The sequence below is a fragment of the Leopardus geoffroyi genome, chromosome D2, assembly GCF_018350155.1.
Source record: "Leopardus geoffroyi isolate Oge1 chromosome D2, O.geoffroyi_Oge1_pat1.0, whole genome shotgun sequence".
Taxonomy (NCBI): domain Eukaryota; kingdom Metazoa; phylum Chordata; class Mammalia; order Carnivora; family Felidae; genus Leopardus; species Leopardus geoffroyi.
Window position 1 is genome coordinate 39,172,706 of NC_059334.1, and position 11,154 is coordinate 39,183,859.

Below are 11,154 nucleotides of genomic sequence, written 5' to 3' on the forward strand. Positions count from 1 at the left end.
GTGTCTGGCCGTTGGAAGGCTCACTGGCAGCACCGGTGAGGGAAATTCAGCACCAAAGAGGAGCTTGGGCCGCTGCTAGCCGGGGGCCAGTGGCAAAGACTCAGGGAAGTCATGCTCAAGATACTACTTTCACTCGGTAAGTATGCACAAGCAGCTTTGGGCCTCGTCCATTTCCATCTTGCTAGCAGGGCCTGGAGTCCCTGGGCATGTTGCAGAGGGGCTTCAAGGTCCCTGTGACGGGTCGGGCCAGATTGGCCACGACATCCAGTGGCCCTGTTCCGGAGCCGAAGTCTTCTCACCTGTGGACTAAGAAGAGGAGAGCATTATAAACTTGGGCCCGAGGGGGCTTCTCCTTCGAACCTGCCATCTCACCGGAGAGAAGACTGAGGCCCAGAGCAGCAAAGAGGCATTTGCAGGGTCCCACGTTGCTGGTGATGGGGTTTGGATGGGAGTCCGGAGTTCCCAGCTCTGTCGTCCTGTGTCGCTATCGCTGCTGCCCTGTGGACATGTGTGCCTGTGCTCCTTTCCTCTCTCCCGTCCCCTGTGACAAGCACACAGATTAAAGTCACGGCCTTCCGGGTCCTGGCAGGCCTGAGTTTGAGTCTTGGCTCTGCTACTCATTCAGCGACCTCAGGAGGATCACCTGACCTCTGCGGGTTAACGACAGGAGACAGTGCGCTAAGGTGCGGAGAATACAATGAAAAAGTGACTTGAAAAGGCTCAACACGAAGCCCACCGCATAGCACGCACTCAATAAACGTTGGCTGCGTCTTTTATTTCTTATTTGCTCCTCTGAGTTCTTGCGAAACCTCTCTGCAATTCCCAAAGCCTCCAATACAACTTGTTTTCCCCAAACAACAGTTCTCTTGACGTATGTGTAGACGTGGGTCCCTCTGTGAAGTGCTTCCAAACCCTCTTTTGCAGCCTTTCATCCCGTGAACCCCTGAGGAATTGTCGGCCTGCATTTAACTTCTCCAGAAGCAAGACTCTGCTGATCGCTTTCCGGTGAACACAGCAATGAACTTGTCAAGGAACCAGCCAGGAGGGAGGAGGCGAGGCAGTGGGAGCGGGGGCAGGCAGGTGTGCAGCAGGCTGGGGGGGCTGGGGCCATCCATCTTGATTCTTTTCTCCATGTCCAAGTGTAAAGGGATTTGTGTCTACAAGGTTGTCTTTGCCAACCTCAGGGAAGAAGAGAAGGCATTTAATTTGAAAATTTTTACTCTGGCCACAGGGGAAGACTCGGGGGCAATTAGGGGTATTGTAATTTCTTACTAAGGTCAAGAAGGAATTGTGGGTAAAGTCCATGAGTCACCTTCCAACACAGAAAAAAAAAAAAAGGCACTTTCTGACTGATTTGCTTTGGGTGAGCCTGTGTGCTCACTCCCTTAATGATTTGGGTTGGGGGCCGGGGGGTGGAGCACAGGAGCACCTCCTTCCTGCCTCTGAAATGGTCACCTTTCTGGAAACCCAATAAAATTAATTCACAGCTCAGATTATTAATTCATCCTGGCGTGTGAATAATTCATCGTGGAAGGAGCCGTATCACATTTTCACAATTTGGAGCGCACGCCCTCTCCTGCTCTTGCCTTAGGAGAGACGGCTTCTCCCACCCACCTGCCCAAGTACACGAGGGACCAAGCACTCGGTCACCTACTCCTCAGGGACGTGAGAGCCCTGATCTCAGCCTGATACTCACTCCGAGCCCAGCAGCCAGAATATGCCGCTGCACTGACCCAAGGCGACTTGCTGAAGTCAGGAGGCTTCTTAATAACCGCGGGGACCTGCTTGCCAGGTTCGCGGCCGCACTAAGATATAAAAGGAATCCCTGTTGTGACCAAGCGCCGCAGCCCATTACAATTTGGTCCCGCAGGAGGGCCTCGGTCGGGCTGCCCGTCAATTACACACTTCCCCGCACACCTGGAAGGCTGGATGCTGGTGGCAGGGACGTTTCTCCACCAGTCTCCTGCGAGCAGGTGTCTCCACGCAGCTGCCGGGGAAGAGGCAAGAGGTGAGGCATTGCCAGTTGGCAGTCTTCAAGGAGCCAGGGTGGAAAGGTCTAAATGGGGCTGAAAGGGCGGACCTACGCCGGCGGACTCCATCTTGTTCTGTGTCCTCCACCTTGGGTGACTATGTCCCCAACATGCCCCCTTTCCGGGAAAATCGAAGAAACCTCAGACCATGCCTCGTGCCCTTGAGTAACCTCCCACTCACCCGTTCAAACTTCCCGATCAAAACACAACCGGCGACCTGCGTCACAGGACTCCGACCCTTCCCCAGCCAATCGGCTGAGGCCACGACCCTTCCCCAGCCAATCGGCCGAGGCCACGACCCTTCCCCAGCCAATCGGCTGAGGCCACAGCCATTACCTCACCAACTGCCCCCAGACCCCAATAAAACCTTTGTGCTTTTGAAACTCGCTCTCTTTCCCCGGCATCTCACCGCTGCGTCGGTGCAGGTAGGGGATTGGGCTCGAACTGGCTCGAATAAAGGCTCTTTTGCTTTTGCATCAGACTCCGCTCCCTGGTGGTCTTTGGGGATCACGAATTCTGGGCATAACAGGGCCAAGGAAAGGATGAGCTGGTCTGGAAGCTTCTCCTTCGAACACGAATAAGGTGCCCACACTCAGGGCACGTTCTCACTGGATCAGAGGCTGCAGGGGACCCTGGGACGCAAGCGGGAAGGCAGAGCTGCTCTTGGGAGGAATGGGGAATATGCCACCCACGGAGGCACAGGCGGCGGGCAGGTTTATCTGCTGGGTTCTGGCTGGGCCTGAAATCGCACCTGGTCTGGTTGGCAAATAATGCCCGTATTTATCATCTCGCCAAGGCAGATGCTTACCCCAACTCTGTTCATTGGTCAGTTGTGGTCTGATTCAAGGCCGGACCCCGTCTTCCTGGTTGGGGACCTGGAAATGACTCGGACCCAGATCTTGTGCTCTCAAGCTGGAGAAGGATACCCGATAAATCTCGGGGGTGGCAGGGCCGTGCCAACAGAGAAGGCACTGGGCGAGCCAGGGGGCCAGGGGGGTGGCGCTGCAGGTGGGCCTCTCCCTCCTTGATCGTTGCGCCGTCCCTCCCCCCTCACTGCGCATCAGCCGCTCTGGCCATTGGGCTCCTGCCCCAGGAACGCTGCCCAGCTCAGTCTCCCCACCACTGTGCACACGGCTGGCTTCTTCTCATCCTCTGGGCCATCCCGGTCACCTCAACAAGCTCCTGTTTGACTTCTTTCCTTCAGAGCACCAATCACAGAGTGACTGAAACAGAGAGTCACGTTTTCTCTCTGCCACCAGGCTCCAGGCTCCAGGACGGCAAGGATCAGGACTGATCTATGCACCTGTAGTCTGTCCCATAGCACAGTTGTTTCTTAATAATGAATGCAAGGCAGACTCCCGAGGACAGCTGATAGAGCGGCGAAACCAAGTGGCCCCAGAAGGCCTAAAGAGACAGCCCTACTCCACCTGGGAAATCTGAGACAGCTTCATGGAGGAGGTGGCGTTAAAGCCTTGGGGATTCTCTGGCTGTGAATTCCAGGAGGTCCTTGCGCCTCACTTAGATGTCCAAAGACTACTACTCATTAATTCACAATAGGGGGCAGAATTCTGCAGTGACCAGACTATTTGTGTACTTACCTGTGTGTCAAAAAACTTGGGACACACGGCAGCGTTTAGTAGCTTTGCATCTGAGCCTGGAATGAGTGCTTGTTTGTTGGGAGGGAGCTTGGGAAGGGGGGTAAACGGGCGCAGACTATGGCAGAGCTTGGAGCATACCTCTCTCCCTCCCTTTCACAGCACTTCTTTCCAGAGACCGTAATATTTAGTCTTGCCAAATATTTGGTCAATCTCTCTTCTCTGGGCAGTGCTGTTGGGGAGCAACATACGCTTGGCCTTCCGCCTTCCTCTTTTTCTAAAAAAAAAATTATTTGTTTATCTTGAGAGAGAGAAAGCGCGAGTCAGGGAAGAGCAGAGAGAAGGTTGGGCGGGCGGGGAGCCCAGAGCCTGACGCGGGGCTCAAACCCATGAATCATGAGATCGTGACCTGAGCTGAAGTTGGACACTTAACCAACTTCGCCACCCGGCCTTCTTCTTTCTTACACACCTCTACACACACCCCGTCACACCCCCCTTAATATCCTAGACAGCAGTGGCAGAGTGTGGCCTGAGGCTTCTGGGCCTCAGTGTGTGAATGTGAGGCTTAGCGACTTAGCAGGTGTGGCCCCTCGACCTCACAGAGAAGGGCTGGGACGTCACAGAGATCACGCAGGGTAGAGGCCAGGCTTCAGGCTTGCCTATACCCCTCTGAGGCGGGTGGTCATCGCCCTCTGGACCCCACTGCTGGCTGTTTCCTGGTGGCACCTCCCAGCACCCGTGTCACTTGTCGGGGCTGATAGCTGAGATCTGGGGGCAGAGGGCTGGCCTCGTGTCCAACCCCAGCTCTGCCATTTTCCTGGTCCTGTGAAATTTCTGAAACCGGCTGCTTCATCTATAAAATGACAATTCCTTGAATGAGTTGCTCTGACTTCCAGAAATTGGCATCAAAAAATTTATGAACTTTCCTGTCTTAGAAATTAAATGAGATGATCGAAACCGGGGGTGGGGGTGGGGAGAGTGGAGAATGGGAAAAGCGTCAAAATAGGAAAACAGCCAGTTTGTCTAATTGCAAAAATAAGAGAAGTGAAACAATACTCAAAATTCAGAGTGGGGGAGGGAAAGTGACCGTTGGCATTGTATGAAAGACCTTATTAGGCCAATATAAGAATTTATGTATCAACTGTCTAAACGATTTCAAAGGCAAGAGCAAATGCACGATTTTCTATGAAGACAGAAATGGCCAAAATTAACTTTAAAGGTGAAAATTTTATCAGAGCAACATCCTGGAAAAAGACTGGGGGAAAAGTTAATAAATTATACTTTTAAACAATTTGAATCTTTGTTTTTTTTAATTAAAAAATTATTTTAATGTTTATTTTTGAGAGAGAGAGAGAGAGAGGCAGAGAGCAAGGCAGACACAGAATCCAAAGCAGGTTCCAGACTCCAAGCTGTCAGCACAAACCCGAGGAGGGGCTCGAACTCACAAACTGCGAGATCATGACCTGAGCTGAAGTCAGACACTTAACCAACTGAGCCACCGGGGTGCCCCAATTTGCATTTTCGTTAAAAAAAAAAAAAGCAACAGACTCAAATAGAAGCAAACTCCTTATATTTCTTGGTTTCCCATCTGGAGATCTAGTAAGAAGGTGGTAGTTTTATAGGGGAGTGACATTACCCCCAGGAGTGCAGTTGAGGCTAAGGCAACCGAGCTGGCCAGAGTGGCCATCTCTGAAGAAATAACCCTTGGGCTGCTCCCATCCACTATAGACCACTAGCAATGGCCTACTGGGAAGGAAGCTCCCGTCTGCTGAGTCCCCAAGATCAGGCACATTAAATAGCTTTGTATAAACGCCCAGGAGTGTCTCTCCCTCTGAAAACAAATACACAAATCCCACTTGAGGTCTGCAATGGAGGAGACATCTTCCCAAAGCAAAGATAAGCCCCACTCAGGAGAGATGGTCATTCAAGGCAGCTCTCAGACATGCAAGTGTCACTGTTTGTTTTTTCTCAGAATTTCAAGGAATAGATCATTACCAAGCTATGTAAACTATTTCAGATGTTAAAAAAAAAAGATGAAATAGTACCAATTCATTTTATAAGCTAGAATACCACGTTTGGCAAAGATAATATACAAAAAAGAGATCTACAGGATAATATCAGAGGGAATTTACATGTAAAGATTCAAAATGAAGTATGTATATGTATCAAATCTCAGGAGGATATTAAAAGGATAATGCACTTTGATTAGGTAGGGTATAATCTGGGAATGGAAGGTTTAAAATCTATTAGCATAATTTATCAAGATAAAAATAATAAGAGAAAACATGATTGCACCTTTACAGTCCTATTAAAATATATTTACATAAAAATTTCTGAAAAGAAAAATTGCTGAACAGGATTTCATCAAAACAAAAACACTTTTGTTCTTCAAAAAACACCAACTGAGAAAACGGAAAGACGAACCCACAGACAGGAAAAATATATATGCAGGTCATATATCTGACAAAGGATGTGTATACAGAACAAAGACCAAACGCTTTTACAACTCACTAAGAAGGTAAACAGCCCAGATAAAAAATAGACAAAATATTGGAACAGGCCTCTCCCCAGAGAAGATATGTAAATGGCCAATTAGCGCATGAAAACAGGCTCGCCATCATTAGTATTAAGGAAATGCAAACTAAAGTCAAAATGAGCTATCAGGACCCACCCTCTGGAATGGCTATCGCCAAAAGGACCCACGATGCCAAATGTTGCAAAACTGTGGAGGAACTGGAACCTTCTCGCATTGCTTTCAGAATACAAGTGGTACAACCACTTTCGAAAATAGCCTGACAGTTTCCTCATCAAGTGAAACGAATACCTACACCACAGACCAACAGTTCTGCTCCTGGAGATCTACCCAGGTGAAATGAAAACGTGTTCATGCAGAGGCTCACCAAGGTGGTTCAGAGCAACATTTGTAATAGCTTGCAACTGGAAGCAACTCGAATGTCCATCAACTAGTAAAGAGATAAATGAACGGGGTGCATTTACACAAAGGAATACTATGTAACAAGAAAAAAGAAATGAGTGCCTGGTGGAGGGGGGAGCAACCCCCCAAAAAGCATTCCAAAGCAAAGCTTTTAAATCTCTCAAAAGCGTTCTGCTAAGTGAAAGAGGTCAGACAGCAGACACAAAAGACTATGTATCACGTGATCCCAATTACCTGCCGCGTCTAGAAAAGAGACAGCAGATGAGTGCTTGCCTGGGGCTGGGTGGGAACAGAGTGTGCCTTTCGGGGAGTGATAGAAATGTTCTAAACTGGATTCTGGTGTAAGTTCCCAGCTGTAAAAATTTACTAAAACGTATCCAACCTTACACTTAAAATCGGTGACTTTTATGGTATGTAAATTATACTCCAACAAAGCTACCTTTTAAAGTTTCTGAAAGGGCATAGGCAAATTGATAAGTTGTTATCTGAGTGATAGAACCAAAGGTAATTTGTTTTAATTCTTGAGTGTCTCTGCTTTCCCCTCTCAATCAGCATGTACTACCTTTGTAATATTCAAGAATTTCCCCACAGAGAACACAGTGAGAGTTACATGAGATAATGTTCCTTGTAGTTCTTTGCACAGAGTGGGTGCTCGACAAATAGAATGTTCTGTCTTTATTAAAAAAAATCCCCTCTGCTTAGGGTCACGCCCCAGGCAGCCAGCTCTCTGGTCCTCCCCATAAGTCCCAGGTCAGTATTGGATCGTCAAGGCCACCTGGGTGACATGATGCCTGAGCCAGTGCCCTTCGGAGGGCAAGTCCCACTGGACGCCAGGTCTGCTGGAGGCTCCATCATTGCTCTTCCCGGGCTCGCCTGTCCCAGGCTTTCTTCCCCCAGTGAGCCCCGGCTCCCACCGTTCATTCCCCAGCCAGAGTCATACCATTCCGGCTGAGCGAGCAACATTGTTTGCCCCCGGAAGTTACAATGTCGCAACAAGTAGAGGTTTCCAGGTTCTGCAAGTAGAGTGAAGTCCGTGTAGCTGCAAAATAGAAGAAGAAATTGCCAGCATCTTTCGATCACTCACCCCAGGGGAATGGGATGGAGAACCAGTACCCGGATTTGTAAGGGCTGCTGGTGGCAAATCCCAAAGGGTAGGTTCTGAAGTCAGGCGATCCTGTCGCTGACTTGAGCAGGTCCTGAGCATCTCTCGGCATCTGTGTCTTTGTCGCCCTGCCAAGTTTTTGCGAAAATAATCTTAGAAAAAGGGAAACTGCATTGTCTGTTGCAACACGCTGCCCAAGTTGTGAGCTGTCCTTGCTCTAACTGCTCCTGACCGTGCAGGTTCTAGCTCAGGCTGGGCCGAACCCACCCATCATGGGAACTATCCACAAAAAGGGCTCTCCTACGAGGCAGCACATTTGGAGTCGCTGGGGGGAAGAGTGGGGAGCAGGATAGGAGAGTCCAACAGGACTATTCCTAGCCAAAAGGAATATCATCAAAATCCTGAAACTGGGCCGGGATGGAATATTACCGACTGGATGTATCCTCCTGCTGTGAACAAGTAGGAAAATGGAGCAAAGGTAGGAAACAGTTCTTTCCAAACATGGGGCGCAAGGCAGCATAGGATTGTGATCCTTGAGAGAAGAGCAACAGAATGGGGGGACCCTGCAATGAACCCAGCCTTCCGTTGTGGTCACCCCGGCTTTCTGCCTAGAGGCAAGCTCTAGACAGCGGGCATGAGAAAGGTGGGGGAGTCCAACTCGCAGTCATGCTGGGTCGAAAGGGTAGAAACGGGAGTTTGGGAAAGCTGAAATGGCTAGAAGTTACAGCACGTGTTTCTGGAACAAAGAAAAAGAGTTGCAGGAATCTGCGGAGGAGGCCGTTTGGGTCTTTGATGAGTGTGGGGCTTTGCTCACATAGCACGAAACTCCCAAAATCAGGCAAACAGTCACTGGGAAGTTGTACGCTGGACAGTTCCCAGCACTTACACAGGGCGGCGAGATGTCTGAACACGGATGACAAGACAGGTGAGTCCTCACTGGTCACCTGGGCATTTGGTGGGGCCTCAGAGGGGTCGCCCTTAAATATTCCAGCCCTAGAGTATGAGAGCTGCTCCAGCCCAGCCCTAGCAAATCTCAGAAACAGGCTGCAAGTGATCAAATAATGCACAAGGAGCCTAAATGCCTTCCTGGACAAAATCTAACTTCCTTCAGAGGAAGACAACAAAATCCAGATAATCAACATAAAATTCACCGTGTCTGTCAGCCGCTAAAAATTACCAGACACACCATGGAGCGAAGAGAAGCAGATCGTAAGGCAGAAACACCTGTCAATAGGAAGACATGAGATACAGCAGAAACTCTGGAACTGGCAGACAAGGATGTGGGAATAACTGTCATGTTAAAGCACTTAAAGGAAAATAGGGACTCAAGGCGAAGGGGAGTGGAAGATAAGGAAGAGGACATACAGACCAGGGATTAAAAAGAAATACAGCATCCGAGATGAATATTTCACTGCATGGGATCAGCAGTGGATCAGATACCGGAAGGGAAAAGATCAGCGAATTTGAAGGCTTAGCAAACGAAGTTACCCACATGAAACACAGATCCCGAAGGCTCAGCAGAGCCTCCGTCAGCTGCGGGACGTTACCAAAGAGCCAAGCACGAACGTAAAAGGGAGGGAGGCAGAAAAGTACCTGGCAAAAACAGTGGCTGAACGTTTTTAAATCTGATAAAAATTTATAAGCCCCCAGACCCTGAAAAACTCAACAAACTCCACGGAAAAGAAACACAAAGGAAACCGAATGACAATACATCATCATCCAGATGCTGGAAAAAAAGAAATAAAGAAAAAATCGCAAAGCAGCCAGAATAAAAAAGATGTGCTGCCTCCCAGAGCAACCCAAGTCTGCAATCATTTGGGGGCAGTGAGTAGAGAGGGGGGCTAGGAGGAGGAAGACCAGATCTCACCAGCCCAGGGCAGCTGGTGTTTGGGAAACCGCTCTTGGATCAGAGCACACCCACGCGGGGGACGGGCTTTTGTTGTTAATTTTTCTCCTGTTCTCACCCTGAGTTTGTCGTTTCAGAAGCACGGATGCTCCCTCTAAAGAAAGAAAGAAAAATCTTCATCCTCTCTATCAGCCATCACCCCCCCCCCCCCCACCAGAAGACACTTATCAGGGAGCTGGCTGCTCTCCAAATTTCCCTGCCTGGCTCACCGCTCTTAAAATACCCTCGGTCGCAGACGCTTCTAGAATGTGAGCTGACCTGGAACACTTTGCGGCAAGGGCAACAAAGCTTTCAAGTGGTTTCCTGGAACAAGAAAAAAAGAGAGAGAGAGCGAGAGCGAGAGAGAGAGGTTTTTGAAAATTAGACTTAGCAGATCACACAAGAGGCACAGAACAGAGAGGTTGATCTTGGAAACAATGCCCACTGCCTGCATCTTGTGTCTCTTTGAATCCTGTGTTTTCACCCGTGAAATGGGGACCACGGCAGCCACCTTATAGAGGACATGCGAGGAGGAATCTAGATTCTATCTGTAAACTAGGGGTCCCAGGGTGCGCAAACAGTGAACCCGCAGTACGTGCAGCCCCATTTTCATGTTCTAGAGCCTGGCTCTCTTCAGAAGTGCTTGACCCCAACGTCAGTGGCACCTGGGCCTCAAAAGGATCCCACCGCGTATCGCAGATAGCCTCTTGCAGATTACTCTTGAACATCTTGCTTAACCTCTCTGGACCATTTACTGAACAAGGATAACAGAAGTCACCACCCAGGCGTGTGACAATGACGAAATGTGCTCCCGTTTGCAAAGCGCCCAGCATAGCCTCCAGGCATCATAGGGGTACAATTCTCGAAGGTTCCAGCTTCCTCTCCTGGAGGAATTGCTGAGAATTCACAAAGTCACCAATTGTGGAGTAAATTCCTCCAGTTGATTCTCACATCACACAAGTGGCTTGCCATTCTGCCTTCTTATGTCTTCCTATTTCCCCTTGACCGAGCCCCGCCAAGCTCCCTTCCAGAGGTGCCGTGACATTCAAAAGGGAAAATAACCCTCTGTGTCGATTAGCAAGATGGCAGCACAGAGCAAAGACATCTCATCGGGCATCCCTGACGGCATCATTGCCCTGATTGGCTGCTTCCTGTCCATCTCCCTTCTCGTGTTGACGCATGTCTCCCATCTGGTACCCAATAAACTACCCAGTTTCCAGGGTCGTAATGCCAGATTGCCAAGGGTCAGGCGAGGAACCCAGAACAGCCCACTGGGTCCAACAGGAGACACTCTAGTAAACATCCTCGTGTGGGCAAGAGGCTGGCACCTGACGCTGGGTACCCAGCAGACGTTTCAGGGGTGTGACCTCACATCCCATTGACCCACCTTTGATTTCAGCCTCCTGAGTGGTCCCTGGCCGTGCCGGAGAGAGGGACAGAGATCACTCAGCCTGCACAGAGACAAGGAGAGAGAGCTGCCATCCCCGGTAGCAAGCCTCCCATCAGTGGGGCCAGGGCCCGTGAAGAGATACCCCTGCTTCTCAGCCTTCCCTCAGACAGCTCAGAGGCATCCTCTGTGCTTCTCCCAAGTCTTGGTGAAACTGGAC

At 49.8% G+C, this 11,154-nt stretch overlaps 1 long non-coding RNA gene across 2 annotated transcripts; it reads right to left on the bottom strand.

Annotated features, from left to right (window-relative positions):
- Window positions 1-754: 754 nt before the first annotated feature.
- On the bottom strand, window positions 755-4,188 carry LOC123576661. 2 transcript variants are annotated; one of them, XR_006701529.1, is made up of 5 exons: window positions 4,095-4,188; window positions 2,839-3,325; window positions 1,918-1,987; window positions 1,697-1,805; window positions 755-1,179 (listed from the first exon to the last, which is right to left on the bottom strand). It is a non-coding gene; the product is annotated as an uncharacterized LOC123576661 (long non-coding RNA). The 2 variants fall into 2 exon arrangements; XR_006701528.1 differs by having other exon boundaries at window positions 1,697-1,987.
- Window positions 4,189-11,154: the final 6,966 nt, after the last annotated feature.